The 15,256-nt window shown below is 42.1% G+C and overlaps 1 long non-coding RNA gene across 1 annotated transcript; it reads left to right on the top strand.

The window, feature by feature from the left end:
• Positions 1–5,143: 5,143 nt before the first annotated feature.
• LOC139193905 (uncharacterized) lies at positions 5,144–5,858 on the top strand. The gene is made up of 3 exons (XR_011578442.1): positions 5,144–5,319; positions 5,403–5,500; positions 5,676–5,858. It is a non-coding gene; the product is annotated as an uncharacterized lncRNA (long non-coding RNA).
• The last annotated feature ends 9,398 nt before the right edge of the window (positions 5,859–15,256 follow it).

Below are 15,256 nucleotides of genomic sequence, written 5' to 3'. Positions count from 1 at the left end.
TATAGCTTGGGTCAGGCTTTTGCTGAAGGATTTACATCAGTTTGTACTGGAACCACCTTTACTTCATTTTGACAATTTTTTTGCTCTTGCTCTCTGTTCAAATGCAGTGTTTCACACAAGGATCAAGCACCTTGACACAGATTTTCATTTTGTCAGAGAGAAGGTTTAAAGAAAAGACTTACAAGTGTAGTATATTTCAACAGAGCATCAGATTGCAGATATTCTAACCAAGGGACTGCATGGTCCAGCTTTCTTCAAACATTGTTGCAATCTCAAGCTCGGGAAACCCAGCTGAGATTGAGGGGGGATGATAAGTGTAGACACATGTCATTAGTAGAATAAGGGTGTGTGCCATGTCAGCTAAATACAGTTGAGAATTGTTGGCAGTTAGTTAAATGGTTAAAAGTTAGTTAGGTGGATAGAGATGAGATGACAAGTGTAAAATGCTATATATAGCATAGCTTGTAAGCATTAAGACCTGATGAAGTAATCCGAAAAGTCTCTACATTTCTCTCTCTCTTTCTCTTTTGCTATTCTCTCTGTAAACTTTTCATTTCTTCATCAGATTCATAGTGTTAATACTTTTTAGTCCTTTCATGCGCAGGAGAGCAAAGCTCTAGCAAGGAATATTATAAGAAATTTAACTCGGGTCAATGGGTCTCAAGTTAACAACATTTTATCTTTCTTTTCTGTTGCTCTTGACTAGCCTCCAGTTATGTGGTGGTTAGCACTGCAACGGTCCCAAATTTGACCCGTATGAACCAGAGGATGACATATATTGTGATGAAGTCGATGATTAATTGTGGCTAGCCATTGTGATTTCGTGGCTTCTGTTGAGTGAATCATCTCGTTGTAGACGAAGCATTAAAGGTGGACGAACTTATATATATATATATTTTTTTTTCTTGAACAAACGATATTATCTACACTAAAGAAGAGAATGTGGACTTAGTCTCACAATACGCTAGCAATAATGTGGTTCAAATTCGCGTTTGACGAAAATCAAACCAAAGACCTCTTACTTACAAATTAAGAAGAAAATCACTAAGTGGTGGATGAACTTACTATTAAATACACACTTCTTGCACATCAAAATACATTCTTCTTGCATTTTCTAGAACAATGCATATTGACACACGTTGTTGATGCACAAAATCAGCGAAGACTTTGGTACAACAGAAAGTGTCAGGTTTTGTGACCTTCGCTTGGTTGCTTCGGTCACTAGTGAGGATAAGTACGTAAATGAATAGAGACAGAGAAGCAAACACAGGATGTACGTGGTTCACCCAGATTGGCTACGTCCACGGAGTAGAGGAGTTCTTATTAGTAGTGAAGGGCTTACACAAGTACAAAGGATCAAGCTCTCAATTTAGTGAGTTCTTGTGAATGATTTAACACAAATGGCATTAGCCAATATTGTGGGGGAATGACCCCTATTTATAGAAAAACTTGTAGCTTTGTCACATTGACATGTGTCATGTTATGACTGGTTCTTGATGTCGACACGTGCTGCGCTCTGATTGACTTCTAATCTTGACACGTGTCGAGTAGTGATTGGCCTCCTGGTCGGAGGGGAACTCTTCTGGGTCCTTGACAGTATAGCGTTGGCCGGTGCTCGGTAGTTTCAGGATTGGTCAAGTATGGTACAAACAGTGCTCCCCTAAGTTCCCGAGTGAGGGAAACTCCTCGGTTGGGGACTTGCAAGATCCAATCCCTTGAGTAATCACGAAACTTCTAAGTACCGAAGTGTGGTCTGATCTTCATCTGCCCTTCTCTGGAAGTACCTTTCCTCCATCCGGGAATGGTGTATTTAGCTGATGTTGACGCATAAGGTAATGTATCAATTTCACTTGAAGCTTAGTTGTAGTTTCGGGCTTAGTCAAGTGTGATACAAACCCTATAGTAGGAGTCCCCCAAGTCGCCGAGCTAGGAGATCTGCCGAAAGAGGTGACAGACAAGGTAAGCAGTCAAACTTCCAAGTAAGCAACCCAGGATCAGAGGTTTGACTTCGGCTTCCGGTTGATTGTTCTCCTTCTCCTTGTCTCTCATTCAACTGCCAGGATAAGGAGAAGCAAATGGATAAGAGATGATATGAGATACTTTTGCTTTTGAAGAAGTAACTTTCCACAGGCTTATTCTTGAACTGTGCTGGAGGGTTTTCTGGTGCCCTTCAGAGTATAAGGCCGACTCAAAAATTTGAGGGTCAAAACAAGTCCATCAAATCTAGAGTACGTTCGACCTTGATGATATGGGATACTTTTGCTGTTGACAGAATAATGAATGTGGTATGGAAAGGTGTCGTGCTGTAGTGATCTGTTTCAGCTCACCGTTGAACCTTCTGCTTCAATCTTTTGCATGGCAGAAGTGGTGTGCAACCTTTGCATTTAAATGGTCCTTCAGAACATTCCTTCATAGTGACTCATCCACGCTTGGCAGCTTCAGTGTAAAGAGCCAATATCTGATCAACTGTCATGAGGTATTTGCCGGTGGAATTCGTGACCTTGACAGCAGTTGAGGATGAGTACTCGAGAGCAATGCTAAGTAAGCAACCAGGCAAAGGCTCCAGGCAGTCAGTTCCAAATTGGAGGTTTGATTTCAGGTTCCGACTGACTGCTCTCTTTCTCCTTGTCCTGCAGGTGTGGACAAGGACAAAGACAAAGATAGGGAGAAAGCATGATATGGGATACTCTTGCTTTCGACCCTGATGATATGAGATACTCTTGTTCTTGGTGTGGCTTATTTGCTGAGGTATTATCGGGGGGAAATAAAGCTGAGTATTTCGAGAGGTTATGTTGAGGGTGCCTTTTCGAATGCGAGAAAGGGTTGAGCATTTTTGCAGGTTTGCCTGTCCGTTGAGGAGGGAGGTCAATGTATATAGGGATTTCCCAATAACAAGTAGTAATGCTATTCCTTTACCCTTCTTGGTCACATCAATGTAGTGGGAGCTGCCAGCTTCACGTGTTTTAATTTTGTCAGAGCACTTTGAAAAAGTGGTATGTGGTATCTGGAAAGCTGATGTTACGTGTGAAGATTACAGACAAGCTTTATCTAAGGAAATCTGGCTCTCGAAGTTCTGAGAGTTGTGCCTCTTCGGTTTTCGAACAAGCAATCCCGTCGAGGATCTGACTTTTGAGATTCGGAAAGCGGTGCTACTCCGGTTTTTGAGAAAGTAATTATGTTGGGAGTCTTTTCTCGAATGTGAGTAAAGGTTGGACGTTCTTGCCAACCTGTCTTGCCGCAAAACACGGAGGTCGACACACATAGGGACTTTCCAGTTGTCAAGCAGTGGTGCTGTTCCTTTACCCTTATGGGTAATAGTAGGGTAGCTGGAACTTCGAAATTCTCGTGCCTAAACTTTGTCAGAGATCTTTGACAAAGTTATATGTGGTACCCGAGGAGTTGATGGTGCATATGGAGAGTGGTGATTGAACAGTAAGATTCACGTGCTTTTTACTTCACCAGAAATCTTCGATAGATTGCCCGTAATTTCCGCAAAGCTGAGTGTGCATGTGACAGGTGCTGACGAGGCTGAAAAAGCAGGTGCTTCTTCGATTTCTGAGATCGGCCCTCGTGGTCTCTGAGCAGCCTAGCTTTTGAGAAAGCAAACGCCTCTTCGATTTCTGAAGCTCCGTCGAGTGCAGATTTTTATAGAGGCTGGCATTAAGTTCCACAGCACACTTGAATCTCTACCAGTAGAAGCTCATTTCTTGCACTTCTAAGATCTTGATTTGTCTGACCTCTTCCCTCTTCAACACATTTGAAAATGTCTGGACCCTCCGACCGTCGTTTTGACTTGAACCTTGGAGAAGAGACAGCCACGCCTTCTCCAGACAACATATGGCGCCCATCCTTCATATCCCCTACTGGTCCTCTTACCGTTGGGGATTCTGTGATGAAGAATGATATGACCGCTGCAGTGGTGGCCAGGAACCTTCTCACTCCCAAAGATAACAGACTACTTTCCAAACGGTCTGATGAGTTGGCTGTTAAGGACTCTCTGGCTCTTAGTGTTCAGTGTGCAGGTTCTGTGTCTAATATGGCCCAACGCCTATTTGCTAGAACCCGCCAAGTTGAATCATTGGCTGCTGAAGTGATGAGTCTCAAACAGGAGATTAGAGGGCTCAAGCATGAGAATAAGCAGTTGTACCGGCTCGCCCATGACTATGCTACAAACATGAAGAGGAAGCTTGACCAGATGAAGGAATCTGATGGTAAGGTTTTACTTGATCATCAGCGGTTTGTGGGTTTGTTCCAAAGGCATTTATTGCCTTCGTCCTCTGGGGCTGTACCTGGTAATGAAGCTTCAAATGATGAACCTCCAATGCCTCCTCCTTCTGGGGTTTTGTCAAGTACTGAGGCTCCGGATAACCACCCTCCGGTGCTTTCTCTTTCTGGAGCTCTACCGACTGCTGAGACTTCCCCTAAGCAACCTTTGTGAAGGCTCCCTTTTGTTTGTTTATTTTGACTCATGTATATGTACATATTTGTGGCTTATCGAAAATATTAATAAATAAGCTTTGCTTCATTTCAATATATTGTGTTAAATACACCAAAGCCTTCTTCATAAAGTTCTTTGAATTTTTGCTTTTGTTGAAACCTATATTGTTGAAGCTTTGTGAGTGAAGCATGTAGTTTGAGGTAGTGTTCCCTTAATTTCCCGAGTGAGGAAAACTTCTCGGTTGGAGACTTGAAAAATCCAAGTCACTGAGTGGTTGTGAGACTGCCGAGTATTAAGGTGCAGTAGCATATGGTGGGAGTCCCCCAAGTATTCAGGCGAAGAGAGTTGCCGAATGAGGTGTCTCGCTTGTTACTAATTTGTCAAAGTAACGAATCCTTGTTTCGATGTCACACATTCGCATATGCCTTGTCTAAAAATATTTCCAACTTTTGTGTGTTTGGTGCTGCATGCTATTGACTAGACAAGATCAAGTGCAATTAGTAGCTTTTCTCTCTTTTTCATCTTTTCTTTGGTGGAATTGCTTTTCGTTTCCACTAATCAGCCTGAGTGGATGCAAGATAACACCATTCTCTATAGCTCAGATCGCAAAGTCGTCTTCATGAAAGTTGTTCCTTATCTTGTGAACTACAACATCTCCAAATTTGAGATCCATCGGAGTAGTACGACTCCAGAAATTCAGGTATGATGAGTAACTGTTCATCAATTTTCTGTTAACCCGTCAGACTTGTTGTGAGCTTCTAAACTCCATTTTTTCTTGTTCATCTCAACATACTTTCTTCATCGAAGTTGTTCCTTAACTTGTGAACTACAACATATCCAAATTTGAGGTCCCTCGGAGCAGTATAACTCCAGAAATCCAGGTATGATGAGTGACTGTTTATCATTTGTCTGTCAACCCGTCAGATTTGTTGTGAGCTTTGAAACTCTATTTTCTCTTGCTCAGATCAGCATGCTTTCTTCATTGAAGTTGTTCCTCAGCTTGTGAACTACAACATATCCAAATTTGAGATCCCTCGGAGCTGTATAACTCAAGAAATTTAGGTATGATGAATGACCGGTTATTATTTTTCTGTCAACCCGTCAGATTTGTTGTGAGCTTCGAAACTCCATTTTCTATTGTTCAGATCAGCATGCTTTCTTCATTGAAGTTGTGCCTCATCGTCTCTTTCATAACATATCAAAAATTCAGAATGAACTAATGGTTAAATATTTCCAGATCTTCGAAACATCATAGCAGCTTCGAAATCTGCAAGAATCCGACTGTCATGTTTGGAGCTTCAACACTTTAATTTCCGTCGCTCAAACAGAAATGGTTCCTTCTTGAAAGTTGTTCATATGCTCAAAAACTATAGGGTGTCCAAAATTCAGCTCCATTGGAGAAGAGCAGAGGTTGCAGAAATTTGATAGATGAAAGGAGGCGGAAGAGGGAGAGAGAGAAAAAGTCTCTTGGGTTGGATTTCTATTTTGGGGCAGATTCCAAGTTTTGTAGCACCTTCATTATTGATGAATTGCTTGTACTTTTGTCCATTATGAAACTTGGGACTTTGGCTTGTTGTTGGATCTATTATAATATGTTTGGGAACATATATAAGTGAATAAATAAGAAGGAAAATTTTGGGCCCTTGTGGGTGTAAAACAAAAAATGTTTATGTTTACCCAAGTGTTTTTGTACAAGTTCAAGGGCATCTTGGGTTTTGTGAACAAAATTTGTTTATTTGGAGCAAGGTTTTGTGTTGAAGCTTTGTAGGTGAAGCTTTGGAGGTGAAGCTTTGATGGTGAAGCTTTGTAGATGAAGCTTTCTGGGTGAAGCTATGTAGGTGAAGCTTTCTAGGTGAAGCTTTTTTAGGTGAAGCTTTGTAGGTGAAGCTTTTTTAAGTGAAGCTTTTCGGGTGAAGTTTTTTGGGTGAAGCTTTGTGGGTGAAGCTTTTTAGGTGAAGCTTTGTGGGTGAAGCTTTTTTAGGTGAAGCTGTTTGGGTGAAGCTTTTTGGAGGTGAAGTTTTTTTTTTTTTTTTTTTTTTGGGTGAAGCTTTTTTAGGTGAAGCTTTTTGGGTGAAACTTTTTGGATGAAGCTTTTTGGGTGAAGTTTTGGAGGTGAAGCTTTTTGGGTGAAGCTTTGTGGGTGAAGCTTTTTAGGTGAAGCTTTGTGGGTGAAGCTTTTTTAGGTGAAGCTGTTTGGGTGAAGCTTTTTGGAGGTGAAGTTTTTTTTTTTTTTTTTTTTTTTTTGGGTGAAGCTTTTTTAGGTGAAGCTTTTTGGGTGAAACTTTTTGGATGAAGCTTTTTGGGTGAAGTTTTGGAGGTGAAGCTTTTCGGGTGAAGCTTTTTGGATGAAGCTTTTTTTTTTTTTTTTTTTTTTTTTTGGCGCTTGACACGGTCTTCATTTGCTTGTTTTGTAGTGACTGTGGAAGACGGATTGCCTTCTGATTGAGAAGGGTTCCGACATCGCTTTGCACCATCTTCATGTGGGTAATATAGGAACTTCCTTATGTTTTGATCATGCATGTAGTGATAGAATTTGTTTCTTCTTATTGTAGATGTCAGAGCCTGGAAGTTCTAGTGATGAGGGCTCTTCTAGCTTTAGCTCTAAGTCTGAGTCTGCAATGTCGGAGTCTTCAGGGTCTTTGTTAGAGTCCTGTACTAGAAAAACATTGGATGATCTTCCCAACCGTCAAACTTTAGCTATTGCTAGTTCTTCCTCCATGGCGTTGGGTGAGGGGGTTTCTCCTGATATGTCTTTGCCTCGGCGGAGGCATGGTTATAAGCCTGCGCCATCACCTCAGAGTAAGTCTTCCAAGTATTGGCATTGATCATGTATTTAAAGAAACAATCACGTAGGCCTGCCGTGAAGGCTTTGAGGGCAGTCTTGTCGTCTGCCTCGGCACACCGGGAGTATTCATGGCTGAAGCGGCCAGCATACATACGTAATGACTCGTCTGGCCTCTGGCGGATAATGTACAGGTCATCTGCAGAGTGCAAGCGATCGGTTTGGAAAATGTGTTGGGAAACAAATAGTTTCCTCAATTCCTCAAATGAGTCTACCGTCTCAGGTGTAAGACGACAATACCAATTTAGAGCTCCGCCAGAGAGGGTGGAGGGGAAGAGAAGACATCGCTCTTCGTCGGTGTGCATCCGGTATGCCATGGTGGACTCAAAGAGGTTAAGGTGCTCAATCGGGTCCTCTTTTCCAGTATAAAGTTGCAAGCCAAGCTTCTGCTTTGTCTTTGCTTGAAGGGGGTGTTGAGGATCCTCCTTGTAAGAGGGCCAGGCCTGGGTTGGTTCCAGTCAGGTATTTCAGCCTGACGTTCAGCCTTCAACTTGTTTACTTCCTCAAGAAGTTGTAGGACAAGGGGGTCCTGAGCGGAGTTATGTGCCACTGGAGCTTTCTTTCGTAAATCTCCATCTCCTCTTGGAATTAGGAAGGTTTGATCAAGGGCATGTGATTTTTCCCTGGACTCGCTGTACTGGCTTCCAGGGTATGTCTGTCGGAACACCTCTGAGTCCCCTGTACCCTCATGTCTCTCTAGGACTTGTTGCACCTTCCCCAAGTTGGTGGCCGGCTCGGGCCGTGGCAGGGGACCGAGTCTCTCAGAAATCCTTGGGTCATTGATCTTTGAGCTTATATGGATGGAATTCTCTCGACGTTGCTTCAGGAAATACCGACAATCGCGAAAGACGGCTTTCGATCATTCTGCCCCTTCAGCAAAGAGGTGTCTCCCTCCGCTTCTCATGGTTCGGGTCGAAGCAACTGGGTTAAGAGAAGCCTCATGTTGATTATCAAATCGAGGGGTAATTTGTTCCCTATCAGGGATATCTATGTCGAATGCATGTGACCCTCCATGTTGGAGGGCACCCAGTTGATGGTTGACTTCCACGGGGGCAACAAGCTCGCGTGTCTGAGCTTGCCTAGCTTCGTGGAGTGTCTCGAAGAGCTTCTCATATTGCTCCTGGAGGACCTCATTCCTCATTGCTATCTTGTTGTTCTGAGCTTCCAACTCATCGACTTTAGCTTGAAGAAGAACTCGTTTTCCTTCCTTCTTTCGTTGTTTCGCACTATGTGCAAGGGGGGTGTCATTCTGTGTGCTGTGGCTTCCTTCGCTTCCCATGCTGGAGAGGGATGCCTGATCAAAAGAAAGTGTACGAATGATAGAAACCAGCTTGACACAGCTGAAGAGAGTAGGAATAAGTGTCGTTTCCCACAGACGGCGCCAAATGTTGATGCACAAAATCAGCGAAGACTTTGGTACAACAGAAAGTGTCAGGTTTTGTGACCTTCGCTTGGTTGCTTCGGTCACTAGTGAGGATAAGTACGTAAATGAATAGAGACAGAGAAGCAAACACAGGATGTACGTGGTTCACCCAGATTGGCTACGTCCACGGAGTAGAGGAGTTCTTATTAGTAGTGAAGGGCTTACACAAGTACAAAGGATCAAGCTCTCAATTTAGTGAGTTCTTGTGAATGATTTAACACAAATGGCATTAGCCAATATTGTGGGGGAATGACCCCTATTTATAGAAAAACTTGTAGCTTTGTCACATTGACATGTGTCATGTTATGATTGGTTCTTGATGTCGACACGTGCTGCGCTCTGATTGGCTTCTAATCTTGACACGTGTCGAGTAGTGATTGGCCTCCTGGTCGGAGGGGAACTCTTCTGGGTCCTTGACAGTATAGCGTTGGCCGGTGCTCGGTAGTTTCGGGATTGGTCAAGTATGGTACAAACACACGTAAAGGTGGGCTAGATGGCAATTTGCACTTAATGATTGGTTTCGAGTCCGCATGCGAAACCGTTAGATATCTGTCAACAAAACTGTTTTTGTAACTTCGTCAAAATGAAAACCTCCATCTCTCCATCCCTCCATCCCTCACCGTCACCGCCATCTGATCCTTCATCTCCCTCCACGACCCTCTTAACTCCTTGATTTTGAACGCAAAGATTATCATTGATCTTGTCGATCTCTTCGAGATCTTATATCAGTTAATTCGGAACTTGAAGTCATAAAGGAAACGCAATCATAGGTATCTGTACGAGAAAAAAAAAACACCTACACCATTAATAGATTTTCCCTTCTTCCTAAGGTTTTCAGCTATGATTCCAAACTCATCATCCAATGATACATGTACGAAATCTGATAGAGACCCTCATGTGTTTCTTGAATCAGCTTCTCCCTCCCCTTATTCTTCTTTTTCTTCATGTTATTCTTTCATTTGAAGAATATATTGCAATAAGTGGCACCAATATGTTCACACTCTTTTGATATTTCAATGATCAATATTGAGAATGAATCCAACGTTGAGAAAAGAATGCCTTTGTATGTGCTTGTAAAGAATTGAGTTATTCCTCATATTACCAATTGGTTTTATATTGGAACATTAACTTTCTTCATGGTATTATAGAAGGTTGGCCACGAGTACTTCATGCCACTCAATTTTTGTTGTCCACGTGTAAGGCCAGAAAATTCGGCACACGTGAAATGGCGTACTAAGAATGAATCACACATTGAAAAAAATAAGACTTCCATGTGCTTATAAAGAGTTGCGATACTCTTCATATTAATCATTAGTTTTATGGTATAACTGCTAATTAGGGCTTATTTTGGGGTTTAATTTTCTGATGTTATTCTTCTCACCAATGATGGAAATATATATTGTACAAGATTGATTTACAAGGAAAGAAACACCAAATAATATCTATCCCAATTACATCCTGATTACAAGGACCCAAACAGGTAACTAAGCTAATTACAAAGGTCAACTCTCCAACACTCTCTCTCAAGTTGGTGCATAAATGTCGTTCATGCCTAACTTGATGAAAGAGTTGTAGAACGCTTGACTGACAACAACTTTAGTTAAGATGTCCGCTAATTGATCCTCTGACTCTACAAACGGGAATTGAATACTATTCCCATCCAACTTCTCCTTAATGAAGTGTCTATCAACTTCCACATGTTTCGTGCGATCAGGGTTGTGTGAGTTATCAATCGCTGCTTTATTATCACAAAACAAATTCGAAGCCGACATTGAAGGACACCCGAGTTCTTCGAGTAACCTTTGAAGCCATAATAATTCACATACTCATTTTGCCATACCTCTGTATTCTGCCTCTGCACTTGATAAAGCAACCACTTTCTGTTTTTTACTCTGCCAAGTCACTAAATTTCCCCCCATAAATTTAAAGTAACCTGATGTGGATCGTCGATCAGTAATATTCCCTGCCCAATTTGCATCGGTATAACCTTCTATTCAGCAATGACCATTCTTAGAAAACATGATGCCTCTACCCGAGGCGGACTTTAGGTATCGTAGAATGCGTTCAACAGCACCCATATGCGTATCACTCGGGGAATGCATAAATTGACTAACAACACTTACTGCATATGCAATATCAGGCCTGGTATGAGATAAATAAATTAACCTCTCAACTAACTTTTGATAACGATCTCGGTTAGTGGGAACTTGATTAGGGTGCACCGCAAGATGGTGATTTTGGACTATAGGGGTGTCAACCGGTTTACAATCAAGCATTCCAGTTTCGACTAACAAGTCAAGAACATATTTTCTTTGAGATAGAAATATACCCTGTTTAGATCGAGCTACTTCTATACCCAAGAAATATTTCAATCCACCAAGATCTTTCATCTCGAACTCAGTTGCTAAGTAATCTTTCAGGCTTGGGATTTCCTCTTTATCATCACCCGTAACAATCATATCATCCACATAAATAGTAAGTGTCGTCAATTTACCCATTCGACATTTCAAGAAAAGTGTATTATCGGAATTGCTCTGCCTGAAACCATACTTCCTCATAGCCGTCTGGAACCTACCAAACCATGCCCGAGGGGATTGTTTCAATCCATACAATGCCTTATTCAACTTACACACCATTCCGAGTTGTGAAACCTATGCATAACCAGGTGGAATATCCATATACACTTCTTCTTTAAGATTACTAGTAAGAAAGCATTTTTCACATCAAATTGCTGTAATGGCCAATCCAAGTTAGCCGCCAACGAAAGTAACACTCTTATCGTATTAATCTTTGCTACCGGAGCAAATGTTTCTGTATAATCAACCTCATACGTCTGAGTGTATCCCTTGGCCACCAATCATGCTTTGTATCGTTCAATTGACCCATCAACTTTGTACTTGATAGTGTACACCCATCGACATCCCACTCTCTTCTTTCCTTTGGGTAACATAACTAAATCCCATGTTTGATTTTTCTGAAGTGCATCCATTTATTCTTCCATTGCCTTGGTCCATCGATCATCAGCTAATGCCTCATTCAATGAACTTGGTGTGCTATCATTGGATATTTGTTGTACAAAAGCTTTGTCGGGTTCTAATAATTTATGTGATGACACATAGTTGGCAATGAGATATTTAGAGCCTTTCATTGTTTCTGGTGAATATCGATTGGGTGGCTTTCCCCGGTTGTGCCTGAAAGGTAACTGATAATTCGGAACATCGGATACATTAATAGGGATAGTAGATCTTACCTCTGGAATATTCTCTGGAGTATGGTCATCTGGTAGTACTATATTTTGAGATAAGGGGGAGTAGTATTAGTAGAAGTCTCAAGATCGACAAGTGGCAGCACTGTTGTTGTGGGTAAGGACGGCACTACCGTGCCTGCTGCTGGTTCTATAGGCAGCGATGCTGCTTCTGTTGGCTGCTCTAGCATCACAACCACTACAGGCTCAGCTACTGGCTCGGCTAATAATGGCAGCAGAAGATCAATGGTAGCAGCCATGGTCCAAACCTGCTCGTCATGCAGTGTCTTCCCCTGAAGATGAGGGTTGGAAGAAGCCGGAAAGTAATACATCTCAGACTCAGAAAAAGTAACATCCATGGTAGTATACATCCGACGTGAAGGAGGGTGGTAGCAACGGTACCCTTTCTGATATAGTCCATACCCTATGAAAACACAACGGAAAACACATGGATCAAGTTTTATTCGTGTAGATGAACAAAGGCAACACATCCAAAAACTCGCGGTGAGAGCACCAAAACGGACAGAGGCATGAATGTAGCAAGAACTTGCAAAGGTGTAAGAAAATTCAATACTTTGGATGGCATGCGGTTGATAAGGTAAGTGGCAGTCTGAAGAGCAACATCCCAAGAGGAGCGGGGAACATCCGCCCCAATCACTAGCGATCGAGCTGTTTCTAATAGATGGCGATTTTTGCGCCCAGCCACCCCATTCTGTTAAGGAGTCTAAGGACAAGTAGTCTCGTGGAGTATTCCGTGATTAGTTAAATAATGTGTAAAATCATTATTAACATATTCACCACCATTATCAAAACGCAAAATCCGGATTTTAGTAGAAAACTGTGTCTGAACCATGGTGTGGAATGTCTTAAACGCCAGAAACACATCACTTTTATGCTTAAGAAGGTATAGCCATGTCATCTGTGTGCAATCATCTATGAACGTTACAAACCACCTAATACCAGATGAAGTAGTAATTGGAGATGGTCCCCAAACATCCGAATGAACAAGACCAAAAGGAATAACACTTTTATTAGAATTCAACGGATAAGAAACACGATGACTCTTGGCAAGTACGCAAGTGTCACATTTAAAGTCTGAAACCGAACAACCAACAAATAAATCCGGAAACATATGCTGTAAATAACTGAAAGACGGATGACCCAAACGACGATGCCATAACCATATCTAACGCTGTTTGTGATCAACGGCTCATTGGGTGAGATTGATTCCTCCTGTACTGACATCATCCACAAAATAGAGATCCCCCATCTTAGTACCACGACTAATTATCTCCTTCATGAGAATATCCTGAATAAGACAAAACTTCGGATACAATAGTACACAACAGTTCAATTGCTCAGTAGCTTGGCCAGGAGGCATCAATTTATGCTTTAGTGAAGGTACAAGTAGTGTATGTGGCAAAGAGATGGTAGGCGTGAGGTGTACAGTGCCAGCGCCAGTTACCGGTGAGGTGACACCATTAGCATTAGTAATATTTCGTCGAAGTGGAACATTATCACAAGCTGAATCAGTGGGGTCATAGGTCATATAGTCTATGGCACCGGAGTCAATGATCCAACCGGACTGAGTATCACAATTATTCATATTAAAAGCATAACCACAATTACCTGAGGACTCCGGAGGCATGTCGGAAGAACTTGAAACAGGAGGATTCATGGTATTTCCATCGTGGAGTGGTGGTAGGTTCTCCATGGGAGGGCTGAGTTTGCTTGAGGGAACGGGCAGAGCAGAAATCCTAGGATCTTTGCTCTGAGACCATGCTAATTAGGGCTTATTTTGGGGTTTAATTTTCTGATGTTATTCTTCTCACCAAGGAGGGATATATATATTGTACAAGATTGATTTACAAGGAAAGAAACACCAAATAATATCTATCCTAATTACGTCATTGATTTACAAGGAAAGAAACACCAAATAATATCTATCCTAATTACGTCCTGATTAGAAGGACCCAAACATGTAACTAAGCTAATTACAAATGTCAACTCTCCAACAATAACCTCAACTTTCTTCATCAAATAAACAAGAAAATGAATCTAAGAAAGAAAATTTGGGGGTGCTTTTCTCAGTTTTTAATTAGTTTTAGTGAAATTCTATTTATGTAGTAGGGTTGCCTATTGTTTAGCAAAGGTTGCACTGTCCATCATTAATGCAAGTGTAAATTACATAGTAGCCCCTCATGTTTGAGATCTATTACAATCGCATACAACAACTTCAAAACATTTCACTTTCATACCTCAACTACTATTTTATTTCAATATAGTACCTCCGTTACATTTTCCATCCATTAATCTGTTAAATGATGACGTGGCTGCCACATATATGTCATGTGGCTGCCAAATGTCCGCCACGTGGCAAATAAAATAATTTTTTTTAAAAAAAAAACTCGAATTTCTCAACAAAAAAAATAAAAGTTTGAAACCCATATCCCTTATCCCTCACCCACCCCCCAGCGAAGAAGAAGAAGGGAAAAAAAAGGGATACCCATATCCCTCACCCCCCTCAGAGACCTCCCAAAAAACCTGCAAAAAGAAGAAGAAGAAGAAGAAGAAGAAGAAGGGAGAAAAAAAAGAAAAAAAAGCCGAAGAAAAAGAAGAAGGGAAAAAAAAGAAGGGATACCTATATCCCTCACCCCTCCCCCAGTGACCTCCCCAGAAACCTGCAAGAAGAAGAAGAAGAAGAGGGGAGAAAAAAAAGAAAAAAAAAGCCCCAGTCCGTCCCACCCTAGCCACCCCTTTCTCCCATCCCCCATCACCCCTCCCAAAATCCCCCATCACCCACCCCAAAAAATTGCACCCGAGATTAGGTGGATCTACTATAAAACCAGTCCAAAAATCATCTTAAACTTAAAGTATTTTCAAAACTCACCCACATTGAAAATCACGAGATCTTGGCGCGCGCGCGCGCGAGGGGTAGGGGTTGGTCGCCAGGGGGAGGAAGGGATCTGGCGGCGCGATGGGGGGGGTGTGGTCACAAGAAGGTAGCCTAGGGGAGGAAGGGAGGTGGGTCGCGGGTCACGGCGGGGCGGGGGAAGGGAAGGGTCTTCTTCTTCTCTTGTTCTTCTTCTTCTTCTTCTGGCGGCGCTGCGCGGCGCGGGGGGGGGTGTGTGGTCGCAGGAAGGTAGCCCGAGGAAGGAAGGGAGGTGGGTCGCGGGTCGCGGCGGGGCGGGGGGGAGGGAAGGGTTCTAGGCTCTTCTTCTTCTTCTCTCTTCTTCTTCTTCTTCTTCTTCTTCTTCTTCTTCTTCTTCTTCTTCTTCTTCTTCTTCTTCTTCTTCTCTTTCAATTTTT

This window comes from Malus domestica, chromosome 17 (genome assembly GCF_042453785.1).
Source record: "Malus domestica chromosome 17, GDT2T_hap1".
NCBI lineage: Eukaryota > Viridiplantae > Streptophyta > Magnoliopsida > Rosales > Rosaceae > Malus > Malus domestica.
The sequence above is the reverse complement of the archived record's forward strand: the minus strand, read 5'-3'. Positions and strand labels throughout refer to the sequence as shown.